This window comes from Simochromis diagramma, unplaced genomic scaffold, assembly GCF_900408965.1.
Source record: "Simochromis diagramma unplaced genomic scaffold, fSimDia1.1 OVJJ01000816.1, whole genome shotgun sequence".
NCBI lineage: Eukaryota > Metazoa > Chordata > Actinopteri > Cichliformes > Cichlidae > Simochromis > Simochromis diagramma.
The window spans coordinates 14,533,113-14,553,857 of record NW_024386908.1 but is presented as its reverse complement, the minus strand read 5'-3'; the positions used below and the strand labels follow the sequence as shown (position 1 = coordinate 14,553,857).

General features: G+C 39.6%; 1 protein-coding gene across 3 annotated transcripts in view; it reads right to left on the bottom strand.

Annotated features, from left to right (window-relative positions):
* The window catches only part of syt1a (synaptotagmin Ia), a 204,327-nt gene that overhangs the window by 137,601 nt on the left and 45,981 nt on the right, over positions 1–20,745 (bottom strand). For 2 of the 3 annotated variants that reach the window (XM_040035630.1, XM_040035636.1), the window contains exon 2: positions 15,958–16,005. The gene's annotated coding sequence lies outside the window, so the exon portion shown is untranslated. Of the gene's footprint in view, positions 1–15,957; positions 16,025–20,745 lie in introns of those variants that run through there. The other variant, XM_040035632.1, reaches the window with a different exon arrangement.

Genomic DNA, 20,745 nt, shown 5'->3' with positions numbered 1-20,745 from the left:
CACATGTGTTATGAATAAATCTTATTTTTTTCAATGCTGGTACTAGTTTTATTTTGTTGTATTTATCCGCGACACCTTAAAGGCCGGTCCGTGAAAATATTGTCGGGCATAAACCGGTCTGTGGCACAAAAAAGGTTGGGGATCGCTGCTCTAATGAGCACCAGTATTTAATATAGCTTCTTATATGCTACTTTTTTCTTGATTTTATGGTTTTTCCTGTTGGCTGCTAATAATTTTTCAGATTTCATTATATATGCCTTAATATGTGATCGTAAGATGAACCGTTGTGCTCATAAACTTTATACCAAATTTCCATGTAGAGTAAGCGAACTGTTGAACTGTTTTTACATGTATTCTTTACTCTCAGACAAATAAACACAGCAAGCTGAAAGAACAACAATGAAACTGTCTTTTAATCATTATTTAATAAAATATTTGGTTATATTCTTTCAGATTCATGTCTCAGTGATAGCTTTTTGGTTTTTAATATGCCTGCACAGTGCTTTTCCTCTCAAACACATACACATACCACTGCCTTGTCTGCAGCAGTGTGTTTTAGGAGTGAAGAGTGGCACCTCATGTTAGGTCTAGGTTACACCCAGTCTGGCACGGACCACTATCTCTAACCTTTTTTTCACTGGAATTATTTTAAACATCTAATTAACTGTAGTGCCGTTAATTGCATTAGCAGACTATCCAAGAAGTGCTACTTAGTCCTAAGTAGCAGCATTAGCTTGCTAGTGTTAACTGATGGCATCAAATTATGGTCATTTCTGGCTTAAAAGAAAACATGTTGGCAGTCAAAAGGCATATGTTTAAGGGTCAAACACAAACCAACAGGTGATGCCGTTGTGGCTACAACCATCTTTTATATCCAGTCTATGGTTACAATTCTTAGGAGGAAATTGAGGACATGTGCAGACAGAATGCAGAGCAGAGAGGGCGTGCACCTACAAAACAATCAGAATGAATTGTTTACATGCTTGACATTTTTTAAAAATATATATATTCCACCCCCTTGAACTGGTTAAATTTCAACTGGCTGACAGGTGACTGGGGTGATTACATTACACATATTTATTCTATCTGGGCTTTCAAAATGATTACAATAGGAATACTAGGCCTGTGATATCTAAAAATCTAATGTTTGCTGCCCTTATATATGTATTCTAGTGCCAGTGGATTAAATGTACTGTAGATATGATGATCATTTCTTATTTGATCCTAATAAATGTCCCTAAATGGAAGTAACATGGTCCAAACCATGTCTAATCTAATTCTCTTTAGGTCTGTCATAGCAGAATGTAAATCCTAACGTGTGAGCAGGTGCTCACTGTATGAACTGTGTTCATGTTTATGTGCCAGGGAGGGCAGGCAAGCTAAACTAGGCCAGAGGGGGGTCGTCTCCATGGTGACAACAGCAGCAGTGGAGCTACATGCACCTGTGTAATGCCAACTACTAGCAGGGTTTTTGCAGTGTTATGAGAAAACGAATGGTTAAATTCATTTGAGCATATATTACAAAAATGCTGTGTTCATTCGTCGTCCTTTCCTGACATTTTTTCTTTCAAAATGTGTAAAAGGTGGTAATCTTTGCCTTATTTCTAAAAACCACCTTCAGAATAGGAAAAGAAAGCACACCACTATTACAGAGCATCTCTCATTTTCTGTGTGGGTAGTTATTATCATTATATTTGATATGTTTGCTGCGCTTGTAATCATATCAAATTATACAAACAGCTGGATGACCTTCTTTATAAGTGAGAATGATCTTGGCAGATGGTCCTTGGAAGAAATAAAAATCTCAGTTAAATGACTGGAGCTATTTTAGTAGAAGAACTAAAGATCCCATGTGTTTTGTTTCTTAAATATCAAAAAAAGCTCATTTTCCAATGAATTAGCTCATTCATAGGACATAAAAGACTAAACTCACCACTGCACTTTATTTCTATTCTTCAGTCCTTGGGGAGGTTTAGTGGGAGATCATGGTTTGGGTGCATTTAAATGTGACATGTGAAGCACACTGCCATAACCCAGAGAGGGTACCTTGTACATAAGGCCGTCTTTGAATCACTGCAAATGAGAACAGACCGATAGTCAAAGTATATCCTTAAGAGGTTATAATGGTGCCTTTCTGGTGGATTCGGATTACATTCGTGTATTCATTCCTGGCCACAAAATGATGCCTAATGCATGGCATCATAAAAAGCTTGCCACCATAGTTTCTTTAATGCATCTCTCCAGCATGGGCTTTCTAGTACATGATCAAAGCTTGTCCAGGTCTTTAAAAAGCTTGATTCCAAGGGCAGATGCAACCATTGACTTCAGCACTACTACCTTGCCGTTAAGAACCCAACTGCCCTTTCATTTGGTACTGCCAGCTCACGGCTATTTACTAAGAACAGATGCCCTGAAACACGCCTGCTGCTTTTTCATCTGTAAATGCAAGTGGCCTAGGTGTGCACAAAAAGCTGAAAAAATTATAAATGCTGTATTTTTCCTTATTTTTGAGGCCATTTGAAAACAGGAACGATTCAGTGGGGTAAAGAAAAAAAAAAAGTTTGGTGATCCAGAGAGCGCACCAGCCTGAAAGGGAAAGAATACAGCATCGAGCTGACCCCTGCTGTGACAATTACTCCAATGGGACACATGGATGCTGTGGCGCTTTTATGCTGTGGACTTAAAAGCTCTCTGGAATTTGTTTTGCTTCTTCCTAAGATGTTCACATCATGTGTAAGGTTTACATCATTTTGAACCTGTCTGTACAACAATTACGGTGCATCTGTCACAATTTTTTTGAACTACTGCATTTACTGAAATGCAATTTCTGGGTGCACTTTCATTCTTTTCTGACATTTCTGTGGTTGGCAAACATAATCTACGTGATATTTGAGATTTAATAAAACTTCTTCAGTTTTTCAAATAATAACATAATGCATTTTTGGGTTTAGAGTTACAAAATTCCCCAGCTTATTTGTCTAACAAAGCAGCTTGTGAGGCAAAGCGCTTATTCTTGGAGGTGTGAAAAACCTGACGTAGTTTTCAGAAATAACTGCAGTCTTAGGAGGCGTTTTGTTACCTAGCAACGTGACTGCAAACCTACTTTGACGCAGCGTTAATGATTAAGTTACACATTAAACAGAATTTGAAACGTACTACCAACAGACTCGCAGCCGACGACAGAGCAACACAACTTTAATGGAGAGAAAAAAGGTGTCCGTTTCGTCTTCGATGGGAAGAACAATCGCCTAAGGTACCGCTTGTTCCCCTCCCTGAAACATGGGAGGGAGGAATTAACAATCCTCTCTGTGGAAGTGTTAATGAAGTCATGCAGGCAGAAGGTTCACCGCTGTTTGAACACAACAAACAGACACCCAGAATTATACTCCAATGTTCAATTTATAGTCGACTGTGAGCCAGCGCAGCATTAAACAAGCATCTGGGTGTTTTGGCTCATGCTGCCGTGGGCTAGGCGGAGAAATCCCTCTTCCTTTGCGAGGCTCAGCAGAGAAATGCAACCACATCTGAGGCCACCTCATCGAATGTGAAAAGGAAAAATAAGTAAAGTTTAATTGTGTTCTAATAGTTCTAATGTGCTGGGGGTTTTTTCAGGTTCTCCTACTCCAGCAGTAAGAACAGGCCTCATCAACCTGAATAAAAGGTTGCTTGGATTGTGGAGAGTGCAAAGACTCATGGGAAATTTACACTTACTTTGGTACAGTTGTTTAACTAACACAAATATCTAAACAGCAACTCAATGCATTTAGGCTTACAGACATGGCCACGATGACTTGCTGGAAGTCAAACTGAACATCAGGAAGGGAAAGAAAGGTGATTTGTGTGACTTCTAATGCGGCATGGTTGTTGATGCCAGATGGGTTGGTCTGACTATTTTAGAAACTGCTGATCTACTGGGATTTTGTACTCCAACACACTCCACAGTCACCCCACAAGTAAACAGAGCAACTCTAGATGAAAGCTGAAAGGGAGATTCTGATCATAGATGTGCAGCCGATGAATCTGCACCACCAATTTCCAGCACCTCGTTGAATCTGGATAAAAGGTTTCAGCAGTTCCGAAGGTAAAGGGTACCAACCCAGTACTAGCACAGTGCACCTAGTAAAACTGGTGAGCATACATTCAAGCTCAAACCTATTTAGACTCAAGTGTCAGCTGAAAGCCTTTTCATGTGGTTTGGAGTGTTTGTGTGGCCAGAAAGAGTCTTAAGATTTAGCTGAGTGCTAAGGTTTTAGTGCCACCTCTCGTCTAACCACATGAAATAAGGGATTGGGTAATACATACATGGCTGATGATCAGAAAATATTCTGCATGGAAAAAAATGTGTTTTTATAGGATTTTTATTCTTTATTTTGAATTTATTGCCAGTAATTAATGTTTGAATAGCATCATCAAAGAGAATCTGTACTTTAGGGTGAAATTAATAAAAAAAAATGCCATCCAGCAGGACCAAACTACCAAATTAATTTGCACCCTATCTGATACTCCTTATGATACTGTAAGAAAGTGAAGGAACTTAAGTCAGACCATGTGGTTTGCAGAGAACATGGAGAATATGAAAAAGTGTCAGCCAAAATTACAAATCCATGTCTAAGGCAAACATGCTGCAAACATTGATTGTCACTAGTCTTACTAATCCATCTGAGAGTTTGTGGCCACAGGCTCTAATAAGCAAAGTCACGAGCTGAACAGGCATCATCAGTGTGATTGAGTTCACCCCTGTGGTCTGTTTAAATATTTCCCTGCCAGATTAAGTTTGCTAAAGTAAACACAATTACGTTAGCCTCTGCGTATGTCATTATTGGAGGTGAGGCACAGGGATGGGCATGGGCCACAGTGGCACTGAGAGGCTACTAAATTGCTCCTGAGTCAGGCTATCAATCCACTGGATGTTCAATTCAAAGAAGCCTGCAGGCAGACCAACTGAGAAGGCCAAATGTCTGCTTTGCTTAAAGTCCAGATGCACTCCTTTGGCTTAAACTGAGCAGAGTGAAAGAACAGAGAGCAAACTTAAAAGTAAAAAACAAACACCAAGTAAGCAAATGAAAAGATGCATAAAAATGACAATTAGATCAGGAACACCACAACAAACAAAAAAGAAAAACAACATGCATTTATCTTGGGTTTTGATACCATTTTAAACCTGAAACTGGCACATTTCCTCATATGTTGGATTAGGTTCACTCTTCAAACTTATATTACACTGATGCGATTGCAGCACAGAGTAGCAGGTGGAAAAACGTACTATAAGTGTTTTTTTCTCAGGGAAACAGTTGTGAGTGGGAGAATCTGAATGAACTTTACTGAAAGTCTGATGCATTTTAGTACATATAGGTAAACTCAGTGAGAATGAACTGTGAGGAAATCTATTTGCATTATGCTGCATCTCCCGTGTATTCTGTCTGATTTCATATGGGTTGGGAAAGACTCCAGCCTTTCATGGAGTTGCACCTCAATGAAAAACAAATTGGAAACCACACCATGTTTAAGGGCTTCATTTGTGCTCGTTTGTTACAAATGTGCAGTAGGAACCGCATTTTGCTACTCTTTGAATATCTACCAAGCAGTAGCTTAATCCCTGAGCTGAAAAGCAGCTCTACCCACACTCCCCGAGGAGTGGAGTGATGGATTAAACCCACAGACCGTACCTCACACCTACACCGGCCCACTCGATCTGTTTTAAGTTTCCCCCAGTTTCAGATGTTTCGGCGTCCCTGTGGTGTTAACACAAAAACAAATGTTGCTTAATATTGACATCCACTCAGTTTGGAAGTGCCTCGGGCTCAGGCATCGTGATGAGTCACCAGAAACTGATCTCAGAGCAGTTTGAGAAGCTTACCTGCCCTAGATATTTCACATATCTGAGGAACAAATTCGAATGCAGCAGCTTTGATCTTGTTAATATGATGCTCGCCGTGGTTTCTGCCACTTTTAGTGCTGGAGTCAATTTCCCTCTTCCTGCCAGCAATCAGTGGACTGGGCCGGGACAATGGCTCCTTCTGTCTCATTCCTTCTCTCTTTGTTTCTTCACAGTTTCAATCATCAAGTAATAATATCGTATTCATAGCTAGGTTTGGTGTTTTTGCAAGTGCAGAACATTTACTTTAGAAACTATCAACAGTTTGTCATAGCAGGAGGGTTTACTCTGTCAAACTTTTGCATTTTGTTCCATATGAGCCATTTAGGGCTTGTAAACAACTTACGAGCCGCTTGTTAGCTTGTCGTCCCACAGTGTTTGGATTCAAAGAGCCAGTTAAAGAAAAAGACACCACAGAGAAAAAGCTGAAAACGAGCACTGTTTTTTGGGTATTTGGGTGTGTGTGGGGCGGTGATTAAAGATTTCTGCTCATTTTTCATTTTGTTCTGCCGCACAACTTCTAGCTTAACTTGTTGCTTTTCATTCATCTTTCATCCTCATCATCACTAAACATTCTTTAGCTGTAGCTTTTGTGCTACAGTCACTCTTGGCAAAACAGTGTTTGGAGTCGATGGCATGACTTTGAAATGGTCACTTCAAAGATGAGGACCAGGTCTGCGACTTCCTCCACTCAGTTACTGTCTTCAAAGCAACTTTGAACTTTACTTAAAAATCTGGGCATGGAAGCACAGAAGTGGGCCCAAGCACTTTTTCATCTTTGCTTGTTGCAGATGATGTTATTCTGTTGGCTTCATCAGGCGGTGACATCCAGCTTTCCCGGCGCTTCTCAGCCGAGCATGTAGCATAAGAATCAGCACCTCAAATTCAAATTCAAATTTTATTTGTCACATACACAGTCATACACAGTATGATATGCAGTGAAATGCTTAGACAACTGCTCGTGACCTAAAGAAAAAAGTCTCCTCCAAGTCCGAGACAATGATTCTCGTCCGGAAAAGGTTGGAGTGCCTACTATGAGTCAGGGACAAGTTACTTTTCGAGGTGGAGAATTTTAATTATCTCAGAGTCTTGTTCACAAGTGAGGGGAGAGAGAAGACTGACAGACAGGTCGGTTTGTAACCGAAAAAACGAGGTCACAGACATCAAGTGGTGGAAATGAGTTTTGTTTATAGTTTAGCTGGCCTCCCTTAGAGATAGGGTGAGGAGCTTGATCATTCAAGAAGGAGTCTTAGTAGAACCGCTGCTCCTATTCATCAAAATTAACCGTTGAGGTAGTTCAGGCCTCTGACTAGGATGCCTCCTGAACACCTTCTTGGTGAGATATTCCAGATATCTCCTGATAGGAGGAACCCCCAGGACAGACCCAGGATAACCTGGAGAAAGTACTGTATATCTCTTGCCTGCCTTGGGAACCTCCCTTGTCCCCCCAGATGAGTTGGAAGAGATGGCTGGGCCAAGGGAATGCTGGGATTCTCTGGTCAGACTGCAGCCCTAGCGACCCGAACCATAGAAAATGGCTGGACGGACAGGCGGACAGACTTTGGTGAAGATAAAGAGTTATGTTTATGTCATCAGTGTACCTGTTGTGATCTGGAGCACAGACACAGATTTCTTGAACACAAGTTCAAATCAAAAACAATGTGAATGTGATGGCAGTGGTGTGTCACTGTGTGTGTTAGCCTTCCTATATTTGGTCCCTGCGAGTTATCTGACACCACGAAGCTATCTTTCATGAGACAAACTCAAGGCGTAAGAAAACCTTCCTTCAATTTCGCACACACTGGGAGTTGGCGGTGCCCTTTCACACTGTTCCATTTCTATTCCTGTACAGACTTGAGGAGAAAATTTAGAAGTTGAAGTTTTCCAACACACCTGTGCAAACCGGGGGTGGTAGACTCAATCTGTCCTCCAACCGGTGATATGCCCACTATGTTAGCGTCACCAAAGCTAGATGTCAGATTCAGTAGTGGATTATTTATACGTTATCTGTACTTTATCTAAGTACTTCAATCAATTTGGCTTAAAAAATAACCAAATTAATCCAATCAAATGTTCCACTTTAAATATATTCGATTTTAAATGACTTAATTTAATTCAATTACGAAAAGTATTTTACCCTCCTGTTCAGTTAAGTCAGCACAGCAGTTAACTGTCTTATTATCACATTTTTCCTATTTTAGTGGTTCCCATTATCAAAGCAAAGACTTGCTGCACTGCAAGGCCTGTGAGCAACTGAAATTCATCCAGTTTTATTAGAGTGCAGCTGGGCTTCTTACTGCTAAACATGTATGCAAATTTTCTGAAACTTAACTAATGAATTTGACAACCATCCAAAGAAACCAGAAGTGCCTTCAACAGCTCAGCTCACACACTATCAATGAGCCACACGTTCCTCTCTCAAGGGGGAGAAGAGGAAGCAGGGTCGGTCTTTTGTATTTGTCATATCTCCTCCAGCCCATGGTGACCGCAATGTGTCTCAAACGCTTTGGCTCACAAAGGACAGATCGACACCAAGGAGCCAGGGGAATGGGAGCATTGTGGGAAATGGCTTCCCTGTGGCCATTTTGAACATGCCAGGCCATCTTTCCACATGTGCTGTCTTCTCTTAAGCTTATCCAAGGGGGATTTGTCCCCCCCTCTCTCCCCAAATAAGGATCATAGAGCTGCATTGACAAGCCATCCTATCTGATGGTTACTAAAAACACTATGTGGCACCCTCAAGCCACTGAAGAACACAAAAAGCACATTTCTTTAAAGAATATATGTAATCTTTATGGGCCATGTGAAAATATAGTTTAAATATATGAAAGGGGACATGCTATACTAATTTTCAGCTCCATATTTGTATTCTTGAACTGCATAGAGTAGGCAGTTTGCCTCCCACCAGGGAGGAAGCAACCTGCAGGGTCAATGCAAGGCAAATGCTACACATTCACCTTGCTGTAAAAGGTCCGGAGGTTGACGGTGATGAAGGCTCATCCTCTGAGCAACCAGCTGATTGTGAAATGAGAAAAGAATTTGATGCAATCACAAAAACAAAAAGAAGGTTGCCCATCTATTTTCACTTTAGTGTGACTGAGCAATATCAACTGTCTTCTGATTGGCTGACACTAGAAAACAGAAGGTCTAAACAACAGGTGGGTGGGGCTGTGCACTCAGAGGTAGAGCTGTGTGCCTGAGACGATCACATTAATAACATACAGCCTGGTTCTTTTCTTTTTCCTGTATCGAAAAGATTATGCTGCAATTTATGGCAATGTTAAATGTTGTTAGTGGGTGTTGTGCTCTTTAATGCACCTCTTTTAACAACAGTTATTACACATAGCATCAGTTACAAAACTACGGCTTTGTTGTGTTGAATATTCCCAGTTCTGGATGTTACCTGAAACTCAGCTATTTGATAACGATGCCGACTCAAATTTGATTCAATGAGCAAGGCAGGAAATGAAATAGCAGCAAGATTAAAATGGAGAACAAGGACTTGCTGTCTGCCCCTCTGAAAAGAAAACACTGCTGAATACTAAGCTTGACAGTGGAGAAGAAGGATTGAATTTTGTGCCGGCAATGACAAGTTTAAAAAGTGAATGAGAATGTGACTGATAGAGGTTTAGTCTGGGAAATATCACACACTTACAAAGCTAGCAATAGTTAGAAATTGTTATTGAGACAAGCTTCATCTCTTTTTCCCTTTAAGTTCAATATCATCCCAATTGTTCCTCATTTGTTTGTACTTGGTTTGACCTATAGTGTAAGTTTTAAAAAATCATGTCGCTACCAAAAAAGGATTAGTTTTCAATGATGCTTCACATTTTTAATGGGCAACCTATCTGCCAGCTTATCTTTGGATCTTTTTTTAACAAATAAGGTTAAACCTAAATGAGATTTCCCAAGAGATTACCATTATCTTTATCACCATCTTTATAATCAAGCCAGTACCATGCACATCACTTTAATATGGTGGGATATGCAAAAAGCAATTATGTCAGCCTCGGTGTTCTTAAGATTCCATTTTAATCTCAGTAACAGGAGTAATAGTGTCTGCAACCATGCTAGCAGTTCTAAGTGCTGCTTTGAGCTAAATGCTCACTTCAGCATGTTAACAAGCTCACAACTGATATTTGCTGATATTTATGAAGTACTATGAAGTACTATATTTACTGTGCTCACTATACTTACTAGTTAAAAACAAAAAATAACAACTGAGGTCAAGGAAATGTCATGACATCTCCCCCCCCCCCAAAACTAACAGCGTTTTCTTACCAATTTGAAAATGTGGTAGATGTGTCTCCAGTGGATTTGATTAAATCTGCAGTAGGCCATTATCTACAAAAGTCTTGGCATATGAACGCGCTTCACATATTTTTTTAAATATTTAAGGCTACATTCACACTGCAGGCGAAAGCGCATCAAATCCAACTTTTTTGACCCTATGCGACCCATATCCGATCATGGTATGACAGTGTGAACGGCACAAATCCGATATTTTCAAATCCATTCTGGGTCACTTTCGTATGTGGTACTGAATCCGATACATATCTGATGTTTTAGAAAGCGACTGCTGTTTGAACGGTCATGTCGCATTAAATCCGTCTTTTACGTCACTGACACAAAACAGACGCCAATTATCAGCTCCGGAGAAGACATCGCGAACGCTTCCTGGCCGTCCAGTATAGATGTCAGTGAAACTGTTGGGAAGACAACGTTGGAGAAACGTGAACATTTTATTTGTACTGTATAATCTGCAGATTCTGACAGAAATCTGTAACTATCCTTTGAAGCACCGCTCCTCTCTAAAACAGCAATAAGGATAATTATTAGGCCATATGTAAATAACTAAATAACTTTATAACTTAAAGCAAAATTGGGGAACGTAAACTCCGAAACAAGTCTTTATATTAAGGGCCATCAGTCAAACAATACTGTTTGGTCTGAGTCTAAACAGAGCGTGTTGTGTGTGACGTCTTCTTTTGTGCATGCGGGCCGCTTTGAGGGTTCACGCTAGAGCGCGTTTGCTGTCACACTTTATTTGTAGTGTGAACTACAGACAAGAAAAATTGGATTTGATCAAAAAATCGGAATTGAGCATTAAGACCTGCAGTGTGAACGTAGACTTAGTTGCCGACTTCAGATTTCACACAGTACTCATTCACCGCTTTCCAAAATCAAATTCCTCTGCTTAACTAATTGTAAAGACTTTTGTCCCCCTCTTCGTGCTACTTCATACACCTTAACTGATGCAGTCAGAGACCTGTGATTGGATTGGTCAGTCTATTATCACAGGTTAGACTTTCTAAAGTGCACAGAAGAAGAAGAATTGAATTCATTTTCACTGAGACTGGACAACTGAACTAGTCTATGTCGATTGTCACCTTTTCAATTGCATAATTTTTGTGGTTTTAATTTGCAAATGTCAGTAGTTTACCTCCTTGAGGTAAATATTCAACATCAACTAAATCAAAGAGAAGAATGATCAGCTGACTTGGGATACCTCTTGTTTCTTTGGTGTACTGATTTTAATACACTTGCCAACGCTAGTTCAGAGATTGCTTGAAATAAATTGCTGAAAGGAAGATGAATGTTTTGTCCAGCAATATCATAAACATGCTGACTACTCGAGCTTTAAGTTGCATTTAGTTTACTACAATATAAATATGTCCTTAGTAGGGACATTCCAAGCAATTAATTTACAGATTTATCTGACTTTTTGAACAAATAGTTCAAAAAGTCAGACAACAGCCAGTCAAAATAGATTGTTAAAAACCGTCTATTGATCCTGAAAACAAACCAACTCAAACCCCAGTAAAATATGCAGAACTTAACTGGACATAGCGTTTTCAGTGGAGAAACGCTTCGTCACTAATCCAAGTGACTTCTTCAGTCTCAGCTGACTGCAGGTTTCCCCGACCTTATAAACGGTACAGTTTCATGACTGAAACTAACACCACTGGATAACGATGGGCGGCGAGGTCAGTTTTTTGATCATCAACATTCAAATTGTCATGACCATTGACCAAAGTCCACTGATCAATGGCACCATTCATAGAGAGTTGGGGAATGGCTGCAATCACAGCACTGTAAGATCCTGAAAGATGTACCCTTAGGCCCCCTCCTCGATTCAGAGATGGTCGTTCCCTTTTCACGTAAATGGCCTCCTTGACTCCGCGCTCCATCCAGATCAACAGAATCAGCTTTTTGAGATTTCCCTAAATGGATGATTGAGCATGCATCAAGACTTGACTGAGAAAGTTCAGGTTGTGTTTTGTCACATATAAACTTTTAAGCTTGTTAGAATTCTATTGTATTTCCATGTATGTAAATCAGTAAATCATTGCACCCATTTTATATTTTCCTAGTAAAATATAAAGAGTTGAGTGGTGACTCAAGACTTTTGCACAGTACTGTAAGTGCACCCGCAAACTGTAAATAAAAACAACTGCAAATTACATAAATGTGACTCGTCTTTGGCTTACATGATTACCGTGCATCTACAAAGTGCTTCTGCTATTTTCCAAAACATCGCACTTTTAGCAGTTAGATGAGGTGAACATCAGCCACTTATTAGTTGTTAAAGTAATGTGAAATTTAAAATGGCTCAGCACACTGTTCTCTGCTTTCTGCGCACTGAAAATGCCAGGAGGTTATACAGCCTTCTCGGTCAAACACTATAAAATATCTGCAAAATACTACACCAACAAAAACTGCTCTGAAAACACTACCAAATTACTTTTTTTTAACAATCCCAAAGATGTTCACTTTAAGCGAAGAAACAATGAATCACCTCTGAAACACTGCACTTTATCTTTGGAAGCCATTAAGGCTCGTCTTTCGTCATATGGGTAATTTGTCGAACACATTTCTGGTCATGTTGTTTTTATTTTGAAGCACAGTGAACCTGTGTGTTAGCCGTACTCTTTTTTTTCAGTGGCTGACGAACAATAAATGAGTTTAAAAGGGGAATAAGTGCGCTCATCTTTCTGTTACCCTCCGGCAAAACGTAGAGCCTGGGTAGACTAGGATTTAACCCAATCATATGGCATGAAGGATGATTAATATGCTTGCTAATGTGAGGCGGCTTAAACATCTCTGGATGTGAGATCAGGTAAACAGCAGTGAACACCGGCAACTGGAGGTGGGAAGTGCACAGTCCATCAATCATGGTTGACAGCTGGGACAGACGCAGGAACTATCATCATCATCATCAGATAGGAGTGGGTGCTACACTGCTTCAAATCACAGTGCTAATTAGTGCTATCTGCAAATGTACACTTATGTATAGAGAAACTCAAGAGAATTATTCTGAATTATTCTGTATTAACTAATGTTTAGCAAGTCCAAATAAACTATTTTACACTTCTTTTGAGCTCAATACTGAGCACAGCACTCCTTTTAATTTGCTACAGTTAGAACTGATGCTTTCATAGCGGAGGTAATGTAACTTCTTGAGTGGCTACTAGCAACAAAGCAGGAATGATGACCGACTTCAAACCAAAAAGCCAAAAGCAGAGACAGTAGTCAGGACTATCTATTAATATACAGTAGTACTCTCTCAAGGTTTACTGTCCTCAACTAACAGGTATGAGAAGATAGCAGAAAAAGTAATAAACCCTCACCACTCAAATTATGAATGTCCTTGATTAGGGCTGTGTGATATGACCAAAATCTCATATCCCGATATAAGAATTCTATCGTCCGATAACGATATAAATCACAAAAATGTAACATTTTCTGTAAATTATGTGAATCTCGGGCAGCTCGACTTGCGGGAAGTGTTTCCAGCTGCATGTCATGTAGCTGGAGTCCAGTGTTTTAACCGATGCATGAAACTATACATTTTTAGACATAAGTTGTAACGGGCACCGTTTTCTTTGTGAGTATTTATTACACGGCGTGCTGCGGGGAAAAGCCTGTTCTAACGTTTGAGTCTAAGGTTTCTTTTTTAGCACCTGGTGGCTCTATTTTACTTCTCATCCATAAACACTCTGCCTCTTTCACGTGATTCAGTTTATTTTGAAAAGTCTCAACAGGATCTTGAGCTTTATTGTGAAAGGTTTATGTGGAACAAGCGGACACGCGATGGTGTTACCGTCGTTGTTGCTAACCACAACGCATAAAAACAGGCGCTTGTCCGTCCATAGTGTGGTTATATTAAATATAAGAGAAAGAGAGAACTTTAAGAAATGAATAAAGCCACTACAGTGACCATCAAAACTATGAAAAAATATTGCCGTAAACAGTTTATTTTACGACGCCACGAAACAAACGATAGCGTAAAATGAAACGATAGACGTTTTTATATCGTCATCCGATATATGTTGTTATATCGAACAGCCCTATCCTTGATTATATTCAGATTATTCCAGCCTCAGCAGGAGACCAGCCTCCACTCCTAATTGGAGGCATACACAGTGTGTACTGGGCTACCTACACATTAAACCTACAGGAGCTGCCATAGAAGCCCAAGCCATGAAGCTCCCAGCACACAGTTTTTGTGCTGATGTTTGGAATTTCACAGCTACTGAGTTTTACACCAGGCTTATTATAGTTGAGGAAAATTAAACTACAAACTAAAACTGGATGAGAAAAAACATTGACGTTTACTAAAATAAAAACAAAAACAAATGAACTCTAACTACAATGATTTTGCCAACTTGGAAAACTAACAAAATAAAAACACAGGAAATATCATTAGATTGGAAGAAATGTCACCCAGTCACCTGATGCACTCTTTAAAGTGACCCATTCTTTCACAGATATGTGTAAAGACACACTGCAAGGCTATCTGCTTGATTTTACACACCTGAGGTAAGGTGGCTGAAAAAACTGAAACTGAGAGATTAAAAGGTGTGACCCAATGCTTTTTTCCATATGGTATCCATATAGTATGTTGGCATTTGTGTAATTAATCTCACTGCCTGAAGGGAAGATAAACTTCAGTTTTTGGTCTGCTGTCATAGCAACATGAAGTAGTCACAAAAAACCCCACTATTTCTTTGTGTTTATAGAGATAATTTGGCACCACAACTTTTGAAGTAGTGTATTTCATAAGAAAGCACATTTCAGGTCTGCAGCAGATATTCAGTACAGACCGAGCAGAGAGACACAAAAGTGTTATTGCCTAAACCTAAAAAAGTATTTTCTGTTTAAACCTAACAAATGAGTTTCTATATTCTAATCATAACTAGGTCATTTTAAATGTCACCAAGTAAAGTATTTTTTTAGTTATTGACATATTGAAAAACAATACAAATGTGTGATGTTTAGGACTTGAACTTGGGAGCAGCAAAACTATTCACTCCGCAAAAAATAGCACTTGAAAATCTAGTGTCTGGAGGCACAAACCAGTCGATTACAAGTCGTGACTATTTTCAAACTGTTGGGAGACTATGTTGTTATTTTAAGTGCAATAAGCAATTCTCTCTGCACTGTTCATGTTTGCTATTCATAGACAGGCTTTATGTACCTTTGTTGACCCCAGTATGTCGGTTTCTAAGATTCAATCCCAAAGCAGTTCTGCTTGATTGAATTGCTTGAAATATTTATCCAAACATTCAAGTAAAAGTCCGGCCTACTAAATAACGAATAAACAGAAAACACAAAAGCCAGTGGCGCTCATCCACCTGACTGGATGGCCACGCCGGTCCTTCTGATCACAGCTGACTTCACTTCATTGAATTAACACACAGCTTTCTGGGCTACAGGCTCAGGGGCCATGTTGGAGCCTCACTGGTGAATATTAGATTGCACGCCTCCAGATCTCATTAAAGGAGGCAACAGGACAATGTCTGCATCTCAAACGAGACCAGAGGCCATCAAGCATTCTGGCTCCCTGTTGGATTTACTGATTTGATTGATACTGTGTGCGTGCATCAGAGAATAACAGAGGGCAAGATGTCATTTTTGGTAAATATAATTAAGGCATTTTTATAAACTACACAATTGGTGGAAAATTGGAATTTGGGAGTGTATAGCATGGGGTAAAGGGCGTACACTAAAGGCCCTGTCCATTTTCCATACAGGTGAAATGACAGATCTGATGAAAAGCCTATTGGCCTGACACTTACAGTATCTTCAGTCAAAGACGTTCCTTCCTGTCTTCCACTTCCAGCTCACTGAAAAACAAATTTCACAGTGTCATTATAAAACAAAAATCTGCACTAACAGGAGATATGTAATCTGTGCTGACAAATACAGGGTAAGAGTAAAACCAATGTTTTTTAAATGGCTTGGGTAATCCCACCAGTATTTTTTTAAATGTAATGAAATGGGCCAAATGAAGGCATACAACTGAGGCTTCCCTGAAAATTAAATTAGTGGGTCACTGTAGGATTTTTTTTTTAATAAAGATGTCCAGTATTAGCCACAGACTATTAGATAGTTTTAAATAAATACTACTTGTGCCCGAAGGCGGAGGTTTTATGGTGGTTAATTGCTAGTAGCCGCTAATTAATGTAGTTCATACTGTTAAATCTTTCAGTGTCCACTATTAACTTCAGTGAATAAGCTTAGAGGTGGTATGTTATGTCAGGCAATACGAGGAAATTAAAATACATGCTTTCAAATCCATCCTAACCAAACTGTAGGACAAAGACAAGCTTTTTCCTCTTTCACTAAATGTTCTATATGTGTAAACATAACATACACACCTTTTTGTCAAACAGTATTTATATTTAAATTAACAGAAAGACATAACAGCTGCAGATGACTCAACAAAATTTAGTAAACATGGCTTGTAAACTTTCATTTTTAGCAGATTAGACCAGAGCGTATCCTGAATACGATGCTTTTAAATTATTATTATAATACCTCTAATTTCCTCCTACAGCAGTTTCCATTCTAAAATAAATGTATTTTTTTTTCATCCGAATTTTCATTTTGTCCTTCAGTTCCATAAGAAATAATTGGGTTTACCCTAATTTTGAACTCAATTAGCTTGGGTTTCAATCATTTTTTTTTTTTCAAATGTTGTGAAACTGATTTGTATCTTAACCTCAAACCTCTGTTTTAAAATGTTAATACATCTTACAGTAATTGGTGACAGGCATCGGTGGTCTCATTTACAGGAAGCAGATGGCACATTGTGTAGCAGTGCAGCAGTAGCAAACAACACATGCTGGTACCCTTAAATAGGTTCAAAGGACAAACAAGCAATAGAAATCGTAACAAAAAGAAACCATAACTATTCATACCTTTCTCTACAGTTCTCAAAAATGAGAGTCTGACTACACTGGATACTCGTCACTGGATCTTTGAGGCTCATAATAAAAAGAGATGAGAGGAACATGTTTATACAACAGGTGCTTGTGTTTGATCCAGCCAAACATGCAAAACCAACACGGTATGTCAAACAAGAGGATAACTTGAGATTGTAGGAGGTACTTCCATGTGATATGCAGCCACTTGGTTATGTAGGTGGTCTCAATTTAATCCTTTTAATTTCATTTTCCAGAACCCCCACAAGCCCAGAACGTACAAGATCAAAGCTGTACTGTACGCTGGCGTCATAGTGCTTCTTAACTGGCCCTGCAAGGATGGTGCTATTAAAGAGAAACTTGGGGATTGTTTTTTTTTTTTCAGTCAGGGAGCAGCGACCCTTAAGAAAGTTGAAGCATTGCCTAAAGGAAACATTCGTTTTGTACAAGGGTGGCAATATTGCACCATATCCAAAGGTGTAAAAACTCCATGCCATTAACAGGACTGGTAGAAAAAAATAACAGCCTGGTCTGGTGGCAAAATGTGGAAGCACCTTCAGCATTTCTTGCATTTTCTTCCTTTGGCTTTTTTTTTTTTTCAATTTGGAAATAGACATGTCCAATAAAGCAAATCTACAGGTTGAATGTTATCACCTTCAGAAACTTGTGAGAGATTATGTTGAATGTAATGAAGTAATCTTTGTGAATGTAAAACAAGCTGCCAAATATATCTGAGTTAAGTAACTGGTACATATCAGCCACTAATTAGCAGCTGATATTTACCAGTAGACAGCAGGAGGGCTTTGAAAGCCAACTCTGTGCTTTTACTGAAAAGGTGTTTCATGAATGTGTAACAGACATGTGGGCTTGAAAAACACCTCACCATGTACGCACTGGGATACTTGGTCCCAAAATAGACTTCAAATGCCCGGGGAAACCAGTCAGCCTCACTGGCATTAGCATCCAGTAATCTAGGTGGAGAGGGCCTAAAGAAATGTCTATTTTTTATAGTGGAGAGGTCAAGAATAGGCCTTTTACAGTGAGTAATGTGCCTGAGGGTTCTGCTGCCAAATGTTAACAAAGAATTAATATCACTTAAATCATATCCTATCAAGTCAATGTCCTAATAATCAACATAGACAACTGCAGTTATAATCATTACCACAAAAGAAACTGATACAACAGAAATAAACAAATGTAGCAGATAAGCTATGAATCAAGAAGACTTGATACACGTCACCAAAATGATTGGCTGAGTTTCTAAAGTACAGCGAGTAATGGCAGCCCTCTTGAAGCTAAAACAAATTTGGCATGATGGGACCTTTCATGTTTCATTATCCTAAAGGGAAAAAAAATCCTAAACTTCAGATCTGTGTGTTTTAGTCTATTTCACAGCTTTCAAAGCTATTGCACCATCACAGCTAACCCAACTTTCATTCTGTGCTCTCTATTCAAAGGACCCATCTCATGTTGTCCTGCCGCCACACTAATATCCACAGCAAACACCCATCCTGGGAGTCTGCTGGAGGGGAGTTCAAACATTTTTATCATGGCAGTTTCACTGCTTGTCTGTGGGCCAAAGCCTTGTGTCAAAGTGTCAGTGTCTTGATGTTACGTATGTCCTCAACATTGGCAAAAAACAATGCTGTCCGAAGAGTGTAGGAGCCCATTTAGAGTATATCGATGGTATTCTTCAGAAATTGCTCATGTTGGTGTCAGTTTCAGTAAACATCAGTGTTATTAGAACTGGAGACCAGTGCTGACATTTTCAAGCAAATTTATGCTAATTTCCTGGGGTTTTCCCCACACAGCTGGATCTGGAGTTTACAGAAAAACAGGAAAATATCCGGTGGGCGCACATTTCTCTGGGTGAAAATGCCTTGTTGATCCATGACTAGACTGATGGAGACTACATAGGAAGCTGATAAGAGAGCAAAAGCAGCTCAAATGAGCAAGCCAAGGTATGCAGAAGACGATCTCTGAAAGCACAACATCCTGGACCTACAGCAGCAGAAGACCACATTGGGTGCCACTTCTGTCAGCTGAAATTGAGGCTTTTGTCACGGTGGGGATTGTAACTAACAGTGAAGTGTTCCAATGTTTTTCTTGTGTTTATATTTGTAAGTTTCCTTTAATTGTGGAACTTTGTTTTGTAATTGGTGGTAGCGGAAGTAACGTGCAGCACGGACTGAGTTTGTGGTGACACAAGAGCAGAGAAGCATGGCGCTCTGTGAGTTCTGCTGCATCGTCCTACTGCTTTAAACTGGACTTAAGTTTTAAAGAACACATAAGTTAAGTTAAATTAAACCCAATTGTGGACTCACCGTTGAGAGGAGTAGCGGCTCGCGCGAAGAACGGACTTTCTCCCGTTTGGCTACAGCAGGCAATGAGGTGTGTTAAGGGTGCCTCTGTTAATTTCAGTTTCAATGAAAGTGCCATAAAAAGGCATTTAAGTATCTATACCTTTGTTGTTTGGATTTACTGTGATAAGAGTTATTGTAAACATGTTGCTTATTGTAATTGTTTTGTTTGGGTAGTTCTCACGATGATGATGATGATGACGACGCTGAGTGATCTTGTCGCCGAACATTGAATAAATCATCTGTAAACAAGAACTTGTCCGCGTGGTGGCTGACAGGAGCTACAGGGATCGCTGGTGTGTTTGAGGTGTGGACCAAAAATGCAGACACGGGAGAAAAACAAAGTATAACAGAAAGCGAGCCGTTTATTTGGGCTGATGCCAAAACAAAAAAATAAGGCAAGGCAAACTGGAGAAAAACTAACCTGAAACCTAAACTGGCCAAAACTATAACATGACATACACAGAAAATGAACGTGAACAGGCGCTTGAGGAGCGCCAAAACTCACGGAAACATGCAACCAGACAAACCAACACTGAATAAAGGACTTATATACACAGAAGGCTAATGAGAGGATGGGGAACAGCTGGGAATACAGCTGGGAAAAATCAGACCTAACAAGACAAGGGGAAGCAAAATGAGACCCACTGCACACAGGACAGGGCCTTTCACAACAAAACAGGAAACGGCATTAAACGTAGACATGACAACACAAGCTTGACATAGAGACATGAAATACCTGAGGAGACATGGAACACATGTAGAGACTAAAGCACTGGCATAACAGAAAGTAAAACACAGAGGACAAGACAGACTATACAGAGGACAGGAAAAGACTCATAAATCACAGAGACATGGATGAGACAAAACCTAGAATAAAACTCAACTAAACCGTAACTAAATAATACCACAAGAACTTCTAACATAAGAAAATACAAAATACAAAACAAGCCCAAAATGCTGCGTTACAGACCCAGCCCCTGACAGCTTTTTTTTTTTTTTATTGCAACATTCGGATGGTAGGTTCATACTTTGTTAGAAACAACATGAAAGCATGGCTCCACACCATCACACCACCAATCAACTGATTGGTATGTGTAATGGTGGACAATGTCTATCCCTTGATGACCAGTGTATAACCATTTCCTGATGGTTGTTTCCTGCTTGATAACAAACCATGTCACTAAACTCAAATAATATCAACATGGTTTCTTGAACATGACAATGAGTTCAGTGTAGCTAAATGGCTTCCACAGATCTGTACCATGGATGTAAATCCGCAACAACTGTATGATGCTAT